This window comes from Hyla sarda, chromosome 4 (genome assembly GCF_029499605.1).
Source record: "Hyla sarda isolate aHylSar1 chromosome 4, aHylSar1.hap1, whole genome shotgun sequence".
Taxonomy (NCBI): domain Eukaryota; kingdom Metazoa; phylum Chordata; class Amphibia; order Anura; family Hylidae; genus Hyla; species Hyla sarda.
The window spans coordinates 380502493-380516748 of record NC_079192.1 but is presented as its reverse complement, the minus strand read 5'-3'; the positions used below and the strand labels follow the sequence as shown (position 1 = coordinate 380516748).

The 14256-nt window shown below is 43.9% G+C and overlaps 1 protein-coding gene across 2 annotated transcripts in view; it reads right to left on the bottom strand.

Annotated features, from left to right (window-relative positions):
- Window positions 1-14256, bottom strand: part of CD74 (CD74 molecule) — an 83039-nt gene that overhangs the window by 59871 nt on the left and 8912 nt on the right. For both annotated transcript variants that reach the window (XM_056516933.1, XM_056516932.1), the window contains exon 3: window positions 13185-13289. The gene's annotated coding sequence lies outside the window, so the exon portion shown is untranslated. The remainder of the gene's footprint in view (window positions 1-13184; window positions 13290-14256) is intronic.

Sequence of the window (14256 nt, the reverse complement as noted above, 5' to 3'; positions counted from 1 at the left end):
TGTATTCGTAATATCCATTTTCCTTACAAGCAGAAAGCTTCAAAGTTAGAAAAATGCTAAATTTTCAAATTTTTCATCAAATTTACGGATTTTTCACCAAAAAAGGATGCAAGTATCGATAAAAATTTACCACTATGTTAAAGTAGAATATGTCACGAAAAAACAATCTCGGAATCAGAATGATAACTAAAAGCATTCCAGAGTTATTAATGTTTAAAGTGACAGTGGTCAGATGTGCAAAAAACGCTCCGGTCCTTAAGGCCAAAATGGGCTCCGTCCTGAAGGGGTTAAGGGGGGATATGATAAACGTATATAAGTATATTAATGGGCCATACAAAAAATATGGAGAAAAACTGTTCCAGGTTAAACTCCCCCAAAGGACGAGGGGGCACTCCCTCCGTCTGGAGAAGAAAAAGTTTAGTCTCAAGGGGCGACACGCCTTCTTAACCATGAGAACTGTGAACTTATGGAACAGTCTACCTCAGGAACTGGTCACAGCAGGAACAATTAACAGCTTTAAAACAGGATTAGATACATTCCTGGAACAAAATAAGATTAATGCTTATGAAGAAATATAAAATCTCATCCCTTCCCCAATATCGCGCCACACCCCTACCCCTTAATTCCCTGGTTGAACTTGATGGACATATGTCTTTTTTCGACCGTACTAACTATGTAACTATGTAACTTCTGGCTAGATGATCACCACGGAGACCGAGTTATATAAAGAACATTTTATGGGATTTCATTATTACAAATAGTGAAAGAAAGGGCATCAAAGACTTCGGAGCCTGAGATTCAACTATATATTTAACTCTAAGAGATAAAGGGGGAGCAGGGAAAGGGAATTCTCCATTGTGGAGAGGAAATTCGGTAGCTCGTGGGGACATCAAGTGGTCATTTTCAGTACTGCAATTTAATAAAACAAAAATTTTGTAAACTATTTAAGGTGGGCATTACAGTGTAAAATATCAGATGTATAGTCAAAAAATTTGAGGATATACAGTACGTCCCTAAAATAGGTTGTCCAACCGTATAATTAACACATATATATGCCCATACATTTAAAGGGGTTATCCAGGCAAAAACTTATATATATATATATATATATATATATATATATATATATATATCAACTGGCTCCAGAAAGTTAAACAGATTTGTAAATTACTTCTATTGAAAAATCTTAATCCTTTCAGTACTTATGAGCCTCTGAAGTTAAGGTTGTTCTTTTCTGTCTAAGTGCTCTCTGATGACACGTGTCTCGGGAAACGCCCAGTTTAGAAGCAAATCCCCATAGCAAACCTCTTCTAAACTGGGCGTTTCCCGAGACACGTGTCATCAGAGAGCACTTAGAAAAAAAAGAACAACCTTAACTTCAGAAGCTCATAAGTACTGAAAGGATTAAGATTTTTTAATAGAAGTAATTTACAAATCTGTTTGACTTTCTGCAGCCAGTTGATATGTAAAAAAAAGGTTTTTCCTGGAATACCCCTTTCATATATATTTGCACAATCGGCTGTAGAGAAACGCGCTGGAGGGTGAGATGAAAGAGCAGGAGATGAAGAGTGTCCTACAGACCCTAGGGTGCGGGTCCCTACCAGGGGACAGGCAGCATTGCTTTAATAGCAATTTTACTTATGTACTGTGCAGTGTTATTTCTATTTATTGGGCCCATGTGCACTATAGTATATAGAATATAAAATATATTTGGATATTTGTGCAATTGTTCAGATTAATTATCTACAATATTTGGAATATCTTTAGATTGCACATGCAATTTATATTGTATGTCTGTCATTTCCTCTTATGTAGATTTTCCATTTGTTTCATCATATCTCGTGTTCCGCCACCACAGTTTTTAATTTGTCCAATGTGTTTATGGGTTTTATGGGTATTTTGGGATTTTATGGATTATGAGAAAATGTAATAAAATAAAAACTAAATGAAAACATAAAATAAAATCTATTGGATATTTGGTGTAATTTTGTCTGAATGTGTTCTTTTGGCCATCTTGTCAGGATTATCAAAGTGTGTGTTAAAGGGGTACTCCGCCCCTAGACATCTTATCCCCTATACAAAGAATTGTGGATAAGATGTCTGATCGCTGGGGGTTCGGACCCTGGACCCCGCGATCTCGGTCCGGCACACTGGCATTCTGAGCTTTTATGTTCAGAACCCCAGCTGCCCTAGGCTGCAGGTGGCCGTGGTCATCGCTATCCCTTTCCTAATGTCTATGGGAGGGGGTGACGGTCATGGTCGCTTGTCATCTGGCACAGAGCGGAGTTCCCTCCGTGCAGCAGATTACTTGGGTGTCAGGCCAGAGATCCTGGGGGTCCCTGCGGCTGGAATTCCAGCGATTTGACATTTCACCCCCTATACTATGGATTAGGGATATGATGTCTAGGGGCAGAGTACACCTTTACATTCAGAGACCTATGTATTTCTTGATTGTAATGTTATATTCCATCTATGATTAAGTGACAATGTAGGGGCTGGGTGGTATGTACCACATATTGTTGTTTATTCCTGCACTCTATTAGATATAGAATACTGTATAATATAGATGGATGGACAGTTTATATAATATTTAATAGAGAACATTTCACCCGACACATGAGAATGAAAATTGCCAACTGTGTCCTGTGTCATTTGGTAGTATTTCCTAAAGCTAATGTTTTGTAGACAGATGGCTGCCATGCAGCATTGGGCACCATAGTCAATAGTCTATAGATGCTATATGACAGAGCTTCCCATATCCACAGCACCCGTCTCTACATGGCGCGGGGTCACACACGGGAGACGGTGCTATGGAGAATGAAGTCCAAGAATTCAACACTCTCCTTATTAAAATGACTCGGGAAACTGATTACCCCAAGGGTTAACATTAAAGCATGATTAACAAAAATGTCCAAAATATCCACCTCCTCTCTGTTCTAAATAAATATGGAGTCATCTATGTATCTTTTAAATAACACTACATTGGATGTCCACCTATGGTGGCTATTAATAAAAAAATTTCAAAAGCCCCACATAGACAGTGATGATGATGACCAAGACGACCATGATGACCAACCTGTATAGTTCCAGCTGCCTCGGAAAAGCTGGAAAGGATGGCGATCGGTATTGCTATAGCACACTGACAGCCATATTGACAGCATGAAGGAAACAGATGAGTACAGATAAAAGAAACTTCCAGAAGGTCAACCGTCACTGCAGCACTCCACCAATATGGTTGCAAAGATACACTTAAAGACTGTGAGGAACAAGATTCTCTGGTTAAAATGTATATACACAAATAAATAAATATATATCTATCTCTCTCTATATATATATATTTATATCTATCCTTTCCCTCACTGAAGTATAAAATCCAGTTGATGACATCACAATGACATCATGAAGGTTCTATTCAGACAGACGAAGCTGATGACTTTCCCTCATTCACTTGCTACTACTTACTCAGGAAAGTTATATGTGAGTGCTCACTTGCAATTTCTGCGATTCTACAGAGATATTTTTCTTCGCATTCTTCATACAATGAAGGCAACAAAGAAGAGAAATCATTTAGAAAAAGAAGGAGAGAAGAAGGAGAACAAAACTGCCATCGAGCAGAGAGATAATGGCCAGGAGACTAAGAAACCAAAAAAGAACAGGTTCTTAGGTTACCTGCGAAACCCTGGGACCTGGATGAGAAAAACTTCTGACAAAGAGAAGAGAAGTTTGAGTGAACTCCCAGGACCCAGCAACATTAATGTGTTGGACAGCAAAGGTAGGACCTCGTGTAATAATCAGGGACTGGAGAAAGCCAAGAAAAGGCCAAGTGTCTTAGCCCATCTGCAGACGCCATGGAAGTGGCTTGCTGACCTAAAATGGAGAGGATCATATGTACTCAATGAGGAAACTCCAGACATTTCCTCCGAACCAGGTCACAAGCAATCAGCACATGAAGCCAAGAAATGTCCAAGGGTCTCATTAGTCAAGCTACAGGCACCTTGGAAGTGGCTTGCTGACCTAAACTGGAGAGGATCATATGTACTCAATGAGGAAACTCCAGACATTTCCTCCGAACCAGGTCACAAGGAATCAGCACATGAAGCCAAGAAATGTCCAAGGGTCTCATTAGTCAAGCTACAGACACCTTGGAAGTGGCTTGCTGACCTAAAATGGAGAGGATCATATGTGGTCAGAGAGGAAATCCCAGGACCCAGTACATGTAAAGAGCAGCAAAAAGATGATGAGGGGGATCATACCATCCTACAGCCTGGTACGTCATCTAAAACAGTCCCCCTATCACTACACTGCTTCACTTTACATAGTATACTTGGGAAAGGAGGTTATGGCAAAGTCTACTTAGGAAGAGACATCATACGAAAAGAATATGTGGCCATTAAAGAAACAAACAAGAAGTGGTTCACAAGATATGGACACACGTTCATAGAGCGCCATGTCCTCCAACTCTCCCACCAGTGCCCTTATTTAATCCATGGCCTGGCAGCCTTCCAATCACTAAGAAGTGTCTACTATGTTATGGAGGTGGCCACCAGAGGGGATCTGAATGACTTTATCCTAAGGTACAGTCCTCTTGGTGTCAGAACAGCAACATTTATCACAGCTGAGGTGGTTTGTGGCGTACAGTTCTTACACAGTAAAGACATTGTCCATAGGGACCTCAAACCGGGAAACATTCTTCTAACCCAAGATGGCCACATCAAAATAACAGATTTTGGCCTTGCTGCGAGAGATGTATTCCTGAAGATCAGAGGTACACCGGGGTACGCAGCCCCAGAACTTGTAAAGAACAAGGCACATGGGAGAGGAGTGGACTACTATTCCATTGGCGTCATCCTCTATAAGATGCTAACTGGACGCCTTACAGTTTACATGATAAATGATCATGATGCATTTTACCCATGGTTCCTGACTCCTGACTCAGTAGACATCATAAGAGGACTGCTTTGTAAAGACCAGTTTCAGAGGTTAGGAGTTACATGCAACATCAGGACACATCAGTTTTTTGAAGACATTAACTGGAAAGATGTGGAAGCCAGAAGGATGAGACCACCAGCAAACATGACGGCAGCTCCTGCTATGATTTACCCAAATGCTGAAGAAACTGGGCACCTTGTGGAACAACCATTGGAAATCACAGCTAAAACTCACAAGATCTTTAATGATTTTAGCTTTGTGTGTCCTGCATGGTCGGATTATTATCATCCTGTCATCATTCAGACTGAGGACAATCGGATGGGTAAAAGGCTATTCAGGAAGAAAAAACCCTAATACCCTAACCCCATCCATTTTCTACCATCTTTGCTGTCAATAAAGGCTGTGGCTGCCACCATTTGTATATGTGTTTCTTTATAATGATGGTTAGGAAGCTGGGGACATTACAACACTATATTTTAACCACTTAAGGACTCAGGGCGTACAGGTACGCCCTGGTACTTAAGGACATAGGGCTTACCTGTACGCCCGTGGGAATTCCGGTCCGTGCCGCTCGTCGGGCGAGGACCAGACCGGTATGCCTGCTGAAATTGTTCAGCAGGCACCCAGTGCAAACCCCTGGGGGGGTCCGGAGACAATTCAGATCGGTGATCTGCGGCGATTCCGGGTCATACTGGTCTCGGTAACTCCGGAAAATAAGGGGTTCGGGATGTCCAAGACACCCCCGATCCCCCTGAAGGGATACGTGTGAGGGTGGCAGGGGTGCCACCCCTCCTATTGGTCGGTCAGAAGCGACCAACCAATAGCAAATCGGGGGCGTTAAAGTTTGGTTCCCCCATTCTGCCCACCCACGGTAGTCAGGGCAGAACGGGGGAGCTGCCCTGACTATTGTGGGAGGGGGGAGATTTATTAACCCCTTAACCCCTTAAGGACCCAGCCATTTTACACCTCAGGACCCGGCCTTTTTTTGCACATCTGACCACTGTCACTTTAAACATTAATAACTCTGGAATGCTTTTAGTTATCATTCTGATTCCGAGATTGTTTTTTCGTGACATATTCTACTTTAACTTAGTGGTAAAATTTTGTGGTAACTTGCATCCTTTCTTGGTGAAAAATCCCCAAATTTTATGAAAAATTTGAAAATTTTGCATTTTTCTAACTTTGAAGCTCTCTGCTTGTAAGGAAAATGGATATTCCGAATAATTTTTTTTTTTATTCACATATACAATATGTCTACTTTATATTTGCATCATAAAATTGACGTGTTTTTACTTTTGGAAGACACCAGAGGGCTTCAAAGTTCAGCAGCAATTTTCCAATTTTTCACAAAATTTCCAAACTCACAATTTTTCATGGACCAGTTCAGGTTTGAAGTGGATTTGAAGGGTCTTCATTTTAGAAATACCCCACAAATGACCCCATTATAAAAACCGCACCCCCCAAAGTATTGAAAATGACATTCAGTCCACGTTTTAACCCTTTAGGTGTTTCACAGGAATAACAGCAAAGTGAAGGAGAAAATTCACAATCTCCATTTTTTACACTCGCATGTTCTTGTAGACCCAATTTTTGAATTTTTACAAGGGGAAAAAGGAGAAAATGTATACTTATATTTGTAGCCCAATTTCTCTCGAGTAAGCACATACCTCATATGTCTATGTAAAGTGTTCGGCGGGCGCAGTAGAGGGCTCAGAAACGAAGGAGCGACAAGGGGATTTTGGAGAGTACGTTTTTTTGAAATGGTTTTTGGGGGGCATGTTGCATTTAGGAAGCCCCTATGGTGCCAGAACAGCAAAAATCCCCCACATGGCATACCATTTTGGAAACTAGACCCCTTGAGGTACGTAACAAGGAATAAAGTGAGCCTTAATACCCCACAGGTGTTTCACGACTTTTGCATATGTAAAAAAATAAAAATAAAATTTCACTAAAATGTGTGTTTCCCCCCAAATTTCACATTTTTGCAAGGGTTAATAGCAGAAAATACCCCCCAAACATTGTAACCCCATCTCTTCTGAGTATGAAGGTACCCCATATGTTGACCTGAGGTGTACTATGGGTGAACTACAATGCTCAGAAGAGAAGGAGTCATATTTGGCTTTTTGAGAGCAAATTTTGCTCGGGGGCATGTCGCATTTAGGAAGCCCCTATGGTGCCAGGACAGCAAAAAAAAAAACACATGGCATACCATTTTGGAAACTAGACCCCTCGGGGAACGTAACAAGAAATAAAGTGAGCCTTAATACCCCACAGGGGTTTCACGACTTTTGCATACGTAAAAAAAAAATAAAAAAAATCACTAAAAGGTGTGTTTCCCCCCCAAATTTCACATTTTTGCAAGGGTTAATAGCAGAAAATACCCCCCAAAATTTGTAACCACATCTCTTCTGAGTATGGAGGTACCCCAAAAGTTGACCTGAAGTGCACTACGGGCGAACTACAATGCTCAGAAGAGAAGGAGTCATATTTGGCTTTTTGAGAGCAAATTTTTCTCGGGGGGCATGTCGCATTTAGGAAGCCCCTATGGTGCCAGGACAGCAAAATAACCCCCACATGGCATACCATTTTGGAAACTAGACCCCTTGAGGAACGTAAGAAGGCGTAAAGTGAGCATTTACCCCCCACTGGTGTCTGTCATATCTTTGGAACAGTGGGCTGTACAACATTTTTAATTTGCACAGCCCACTCTTCCAAAGATCTGTCAGACACCAGTGGGGTGTAAATTCTCACTGCACCCCTCATTACATTCCGTGAGGGGTGTAGTTTCCGAAATGGGGTCACATGTGTTTTTTTTTTTATTTTGCGTTTGTCAAAACCGCTGTAACAATCAGCCACCCCTGTGCAAATCACCTCAAATGTACATGGCGCACTCTCCCTTCTGGGCCTTGTTGTGCGCCCCCAGAACACTTTACGCCCACTTATGGGGTATCTCCGTACTAGGGAGAAATTGTGTTACAAATTTTGTGGGGCTTTTTTCCCCTTTACCTCTTGTCAAAATGAAAAGTATAGGGCAACACCAGCATGTTAGTGTAAAAAGTTTATTTTTTTTACACTAACATGCTGGTGTAGACCCCAACTTCACCTTTTCATAAGGGGTGAAAGGAGAAAAAGCCCCCCAAGATTTGTTAGTCAATTTCTCCCGAGTACGGCGATACCCCATATGTGGCCCTAAACTGTTGCCCTGAAATACGACAGGGCTCCATAGTGAGAGCGCCATGCGCATTTGAGGCCTGAATTAGGGATTTGCATAGGGGTGGACATAGGGGTATTCTACACCAGTGATTCCCAAACAGGGTGCCTCCAGCTGTTGCAAAACTCCCAGCATGCCTGGACAGTCAACGGCTGTCCGGCAATACTGGGAGTTGTTGTTTTGCAACAGCTGGAGGCTCCATTTTGGAAAGAGTGGCGTACCAGGCGTTTTTCATTTTTATTGGGGAGGGAGGGGGGCTGTGTAGGGGTATGTGTATATGTAGTGTTTTTTACTTTTTATTTTATTTTGTGTTAGTGTAGTGTAGTGTTTTTAGGGTACAGTCACACGGGCGGGGGATTACAGCGAGTTTGAGCTGCTGCGCAAAATTTGCTGCATTGCAAACTTGCAGCCCGATACTCACTGTAAGCCCCCTGCCCATGTGAATGTACCCTGTACATTCACAGGGGGGGGACCTCCAGCTGTTGCAAAACTACTACTCCCAGCATGCCTGAGAATGTTTGGGAGTTGTGGTTTTGCAACAGCTGGAGGCACACGGGTTGGGAAACACTGAGTTAGGAAACAATGTTTCCCAACCAGTGTGCCTCCAGCTGTTGCAAAACCACAACTCCCAAACATTCTCAGGCATGCTGGGAGTAGTAGTTCGGCAACATCTTTAGAGCCAGATGTTGCCGAACTACAACTCCCAGCATGCTTGGAGTTGTAGTTTTGCAACATCTGGAGGACTACAGTTTGCAGACCACTAATACAGTGGTTCCCAATCTGTGGCCTTCCAGATGTTGCAAAATTACAACTCCCAGTATGCCAAAACTGTCCAGGCATGCTGGGAGTTGTAGTTCTGCAACATCTGAAGGGCCAGATGTTACAGAACTACAACTCCCAGCATGCCTGGACAGTAAGGGCATGCTGAGGATGTGTAGTTTTGCAACATCTGGAAGGGCACAGTGGTCTCCAAACTGTGGACCTCCAGATGTTGCAAAACTGCAACTCCCAGCATGCCCAGACGCCAAGGGCTGTCTGGGCATGCTGGGAATTGTAGTTTACAGGGTCCTATTACAGCAATGCATGTCGCTTTACGGCGACGTGCATTGCTGTAAAGGGCCCGACCGCGGCTGAAGATTTACTCACCTGTCGCCGCCGCCGCCATCTTCACCGCCGGGATCCGGGTCTTCAGGGACGAGGTAAGTACCGGGGCCGGGCCCCAGCACTCCCCCGTCCCCCGCCGCGTCCTCCGGTCTTCCTCCCGTCCTCTCCGGACTTTCAGGGGCCGGGCAGGACGGGAGGAAGTAACCGCCCCCCCTCCTGCGATTGGTCGGTTCACTAACCGACGGATCGCAGGGGATCGGAGGAGGTGCCAGGCTTGCCACCTCGCTCCGATACTTCAGCATGGTCCTGGCTGTCTGTGACAGCCGGGATCATGCGAAATTACCGGGCGGTCGGGTCCCAGAGACCCGATCAGCCCGGTATCGCCGCAGATCGCAAGGGCGATTTCCCTTGCGATTTGCGGCGATCGCCGACATGGGGGGCCTACATGGCCCCCCTCGGCGTTTGCCCTGGATGCCTGCTGAAGGATTTCAGCAGGCATCCAGTTCCGATCTCTGCCCGGCGCGCGGCAGAGACCGGAAAACGCCAGGACGTACGGGGACGTCCTGGGTCCTTAAGGCCCAGGGTGCGGGGACGTCCCCGTACGTCCTGGGTCCTTAAGAGGTTAAGGACCAAGGGCGTACAGGTATGTCTTTGCTCCCTGGTACTTAAGGACCAAGGGCGAACCTGTAGGCCCGTGGGAATTTCGGTCCCTGCCGCACACCGGGCGGGGACCGGACAGGGGTGACTGCTGACATCTATCAGCAGGCACCCCACTCAAATGCCCAGGGGGGTCATCAGACCCCCCCATGTCAGCGATCGCCGCAAATCGCAAGTGAATTCACACTTGCGATTTGCGGCTTTTCCGGGTCATACGGGTCTATGGTGACCCGGAATATAAGGGGGACCGCGGTTGTCCAAGACACCCACGATCCCCCCCGATGTGAATGTACAGGGTACATTCACACGGGCGGGTTTACAGCAGTAAGTTTCCTGCTTCAAGTATGAGCTGCGGCAAATTTTTCGCCGCTGCGCATATTCCTAGCGGTAAGCTCACTGTAAACCGCCGCCAATGTGAATGTACCCTACAAGCACTACACTAACACAAAATAAAGGGTAAAACACTACATATACACCCCCTTACACCACTGTCCCCCCCCCCCCCCCAATAAAAATGAAAGACGTATTGTACGGCAGTGTTTCCAAAACGGAGCCTCCAGCTGTTGCAAAACAACAACTCCCAGCATTTCCGGACAGCCACTGACTGTCCAGGCATGCTGGGAGTTTAGCAACAGCTGGAGGCACCCTGTTTGGGAATCACTGGTGTAGAATACCCCTATGTCCACCCCTATGCAATCCCTAATTTAGTCCTCAAATGCGCATGGCGCTCTCTCACTTCGGAGCCCTGTCGTATTTCAAGGAAACAGTTTAGGGCCACATATGGGGTATTTCCGTACTCGGGAGAAATTGCACTACAAATTTTGGGGGGCTTTTTCTCCTTTTACCCTTTATGAAAAAGAAAAGTTGGGGTCTACACCAGCCTGTTAGTGTAAAAAAAAAATTTTTTTTACACTAACATGCTGGTGTTGTCCTTTACTTTTTATTTTCACAAGAGGTAAAAGGAAAAAAAGACCCCCAAAATTTGTAACGCAATTTCTCCTGAGTACGGAAATACCCCATATGTGGGCGTAAAATGCTCGGCGGGGGCACAACAAGACTCAGGAGTGAGATTGCACTTTGTATATTTGAGGCCTAAATTGGTGATTTGCACAGGGGTGGCTGATTTTACAGCGGTTCTGACATAAACGCAAAAACATAAATACACACGTGTGACCCCATTTTGGAAACTACACCCCTCATGTAATGTAATAAGGGGTACAGTGAGCATTTACGCCCCACAGGGGTCTGACAGATCTTTGGAACAGTGGTCCGTGAAAATTAAAATTGTAATTTTTCATTTGCACAGCCCACTGTTCCAAAGATCTGTCAAACGCCAGTGGGGTGTAAATGCTCACTGCACCCCTTATTAAATTCTGTGAGGGGTGTAGTTTCCAAAATGGGGTCACATGTGGGGGGGGTCCACTGTTCTGGCACCACGGGGGGCTTTGTAAACACACATGGCCCCTTACTTCCATTCCAAACAAATTCCCTTTTCAAAAGCTTAATGGCGCTCCTTCTCTTCTGAGCATTGTAGTGCGCCAGCAGAGCACTTGACGTCAACACATGGAGTATTTCCATACTCAGAAGAAATGGGGTTACAAATTTTGGGGGTCATTTTCTCCTATTACCCCTTGTAAAAATGTCAAATTTGGGGGAAAAACTGCATTTTAGTGAAAAAAATTTTTTTTTCATTTACACATCTGACTTTAACAAAAAGTTGTGAAATATCCCTGTACCCCTTGTTACATTCCTTGAGGGGTGTAGTTTCCAAAATAGTATGCCGTGTGTTTTTTTTTTTTGCTGTTCTGGCACCATAGGGACTTCCTAAATGTGACATGCCCCCCAAAAACCATTTTAGAAAAACTCACTCTCCAAAATCCCATTGTCACTCCCTCCCTTCTGAGCCCTCTACAGTGCCCGCCGAACACATATGAGGTATTTCCTTACTCGAGAGAAATTGGGTTACAAATTTTGAGAGGATTTTTTTCCTCTTACCTCTTGTAAAAATTCAAAAACTGGGTCTACAAGGACATGCGAGTGTAAAAAAAAATGAAGATTTTGAATTTTCTCCTTCACTTTGCTGCTATTCCTGTGAAACACCTAAAGGGTTAACACACTTATTGAATGTCATTTTGAATACTTTGAGGGGTGCAGTTTTTATAATGGGGTCATTTATGGGGTATTTCTAATATGAAGGCCCTTCAAATCCACTTCAAACCTGAACTGGTCCATGAAAAATTCCGATTTAGAAAATTTGGTGAAAAATTGGAAAATTGCTGCTGAACTTTGAAGCCCTCGGATGTCGTCCAAAAGTAAAAACATGTCAACTTTATGATGCAAACATAAAGTAGACATATTGTATATGTGAATCAAAATATAATTTATTTAGAATGTCTATTTTCCTTACAAGCAGAGAGCTTCAAAGTTAGAAAAATGCTAAATTTTCAATTTTTTTATCAAATTTTGGAATTTTTCACTAAGAAATGGTGCAAGTATCGACAACATTTTACCAATAACATAAAGTAGAATATGTCACGAAAGAACAGTCTCGGAATCAGAATGATAGGTAAAAGCATCCCAGAGTTTATTAATGCTTAAAGTGAAAGTGGTCAGATGTGCAAAAAAACGCTCTGGTCCTACTGTGAAAATTGGCCTGGTTCTTAAGGTTAAAACCTGTCCAGAGGAAAAGTTGCCCTGTTGCAACAATGTATCCAAAAAAGGAGATTCATTTACAGTGTATACAAAAAAGAAGTTTGCAGCAGCACTCTTGGTCAAAAATGGAGGCTCTTAGCGCACTTTTTGATCAAAATGTGTCCCCCGTCCACCACGCCGAGGTGGCCTCTTGTCAGATGGGACCCTAACATGCTTAATACACCCACCTCTGCTGGGCATATGGCCTCTGACTGGGTGACATGCAGGATCCACTATCAATTTAAAAACCTCCTGTGAAACAGGGAGGGGTGCACGGCTAGAGAGGGTGCCACTCCCTCTAACTTGCATAGCATGTCCCCCAGTCAGAGCTGGTGGGTGGAGCTCCCCCCTCTCCCTCCAAGACTTGTATTGGGCAAAGCTCAGATGATATTCAGAGTGGGATAAAGTCTCACAGGAGAAGGGGAGAGGGAAAAAGTTTGATAACAGGCAAAAGAAGCATTTTTATCTAATAGGATATATTACAAAGTTTTTAATATTCATGTGTACTATTGATCTTTGCAAAAATGTGCAAGTGCAAACATGAAATCCCTTCATAGTCAATGGATACAAGCCTCTGGTAATCTGCACGTACCTCAGCTTTTCGCACGCTTTCTTTTACTTCTTCCATCTTCTGGACAACACTGAGGACCTGCTCCTCAGAGGCAGTCTTCTGTCTGTCTTCCAATCTTTGAAGGACCTAGATATTAACAGATTTGTGTTACTTTGCTTACCAATTCTCTTGGCTTACCAATGAGTTTTTGTAATATTTTCTGTGACCTTCCTATATTTGAGAACATTTGGAGATCCAGCACATATCTGGTGTCACTGATGCTGGATTAAGGGAATTATTCTATATAGGTCTCTATTATAACCGATAAAACATGGCACCACTTGTCCTGTCATAAACAGATTCTGTATAGCAGCCATTTATTTATTTCTTTTTTAAACATTACAGGCTAAGTAAATCATATTGAAATCGTATTGTGAGTCAGAGTGTGACTCTAGTTGGGTCACTTTTTGACCTTATCTGTCTGGAAACCGTGGTCTGGGCCAAAAGCTGGATACATTGGGAAAATGTCCCAACAAAAATTCGGACTCCTTTTGGCTCACTGGATTGAATGGGATATGGCATGGGTCCGGCAACAAGCGGATTTGAAATTCTTCCAGCCCTTAGTGGCACTAAAAAAAGCTCAGAATGCACCCTTAGGGTCTATTCACATGTACAGTATTCTGCGCAGATTTGATACGCAGGATTTCAAGCTGTGTTCAGTCAGTTTACATTGAAATCTGCAGCAGAGAATCCTGCGCATCAAATCTGCTCAGAATACTGTATGTGTGAATAGACCATTAAAGTAGTTCTGCAGCGATACGCAACTTATCCCCATCTGCAGGATCCCCTGCTTATCCCCATCTGCATCTGAACTGCAGGATCCCATGTGATCTCCCGTACAGGGACTCGGCATTACTGCGGCTCTGAGGATGACAGACATGCGCCCTCCATTCAGCTCTATGGGAGAGGTGGGGATGCACGAACACTGCATCTCTCCTCTCCCATAGTGATACATGGAGGGGGGGCGTGTCATCCTCGGTGTCATGCTGCAGCCCACACCCATCCTGCACAAGGAGAGCCACGACAGAGCCGGGGCCCCATACAGGAGATTGCA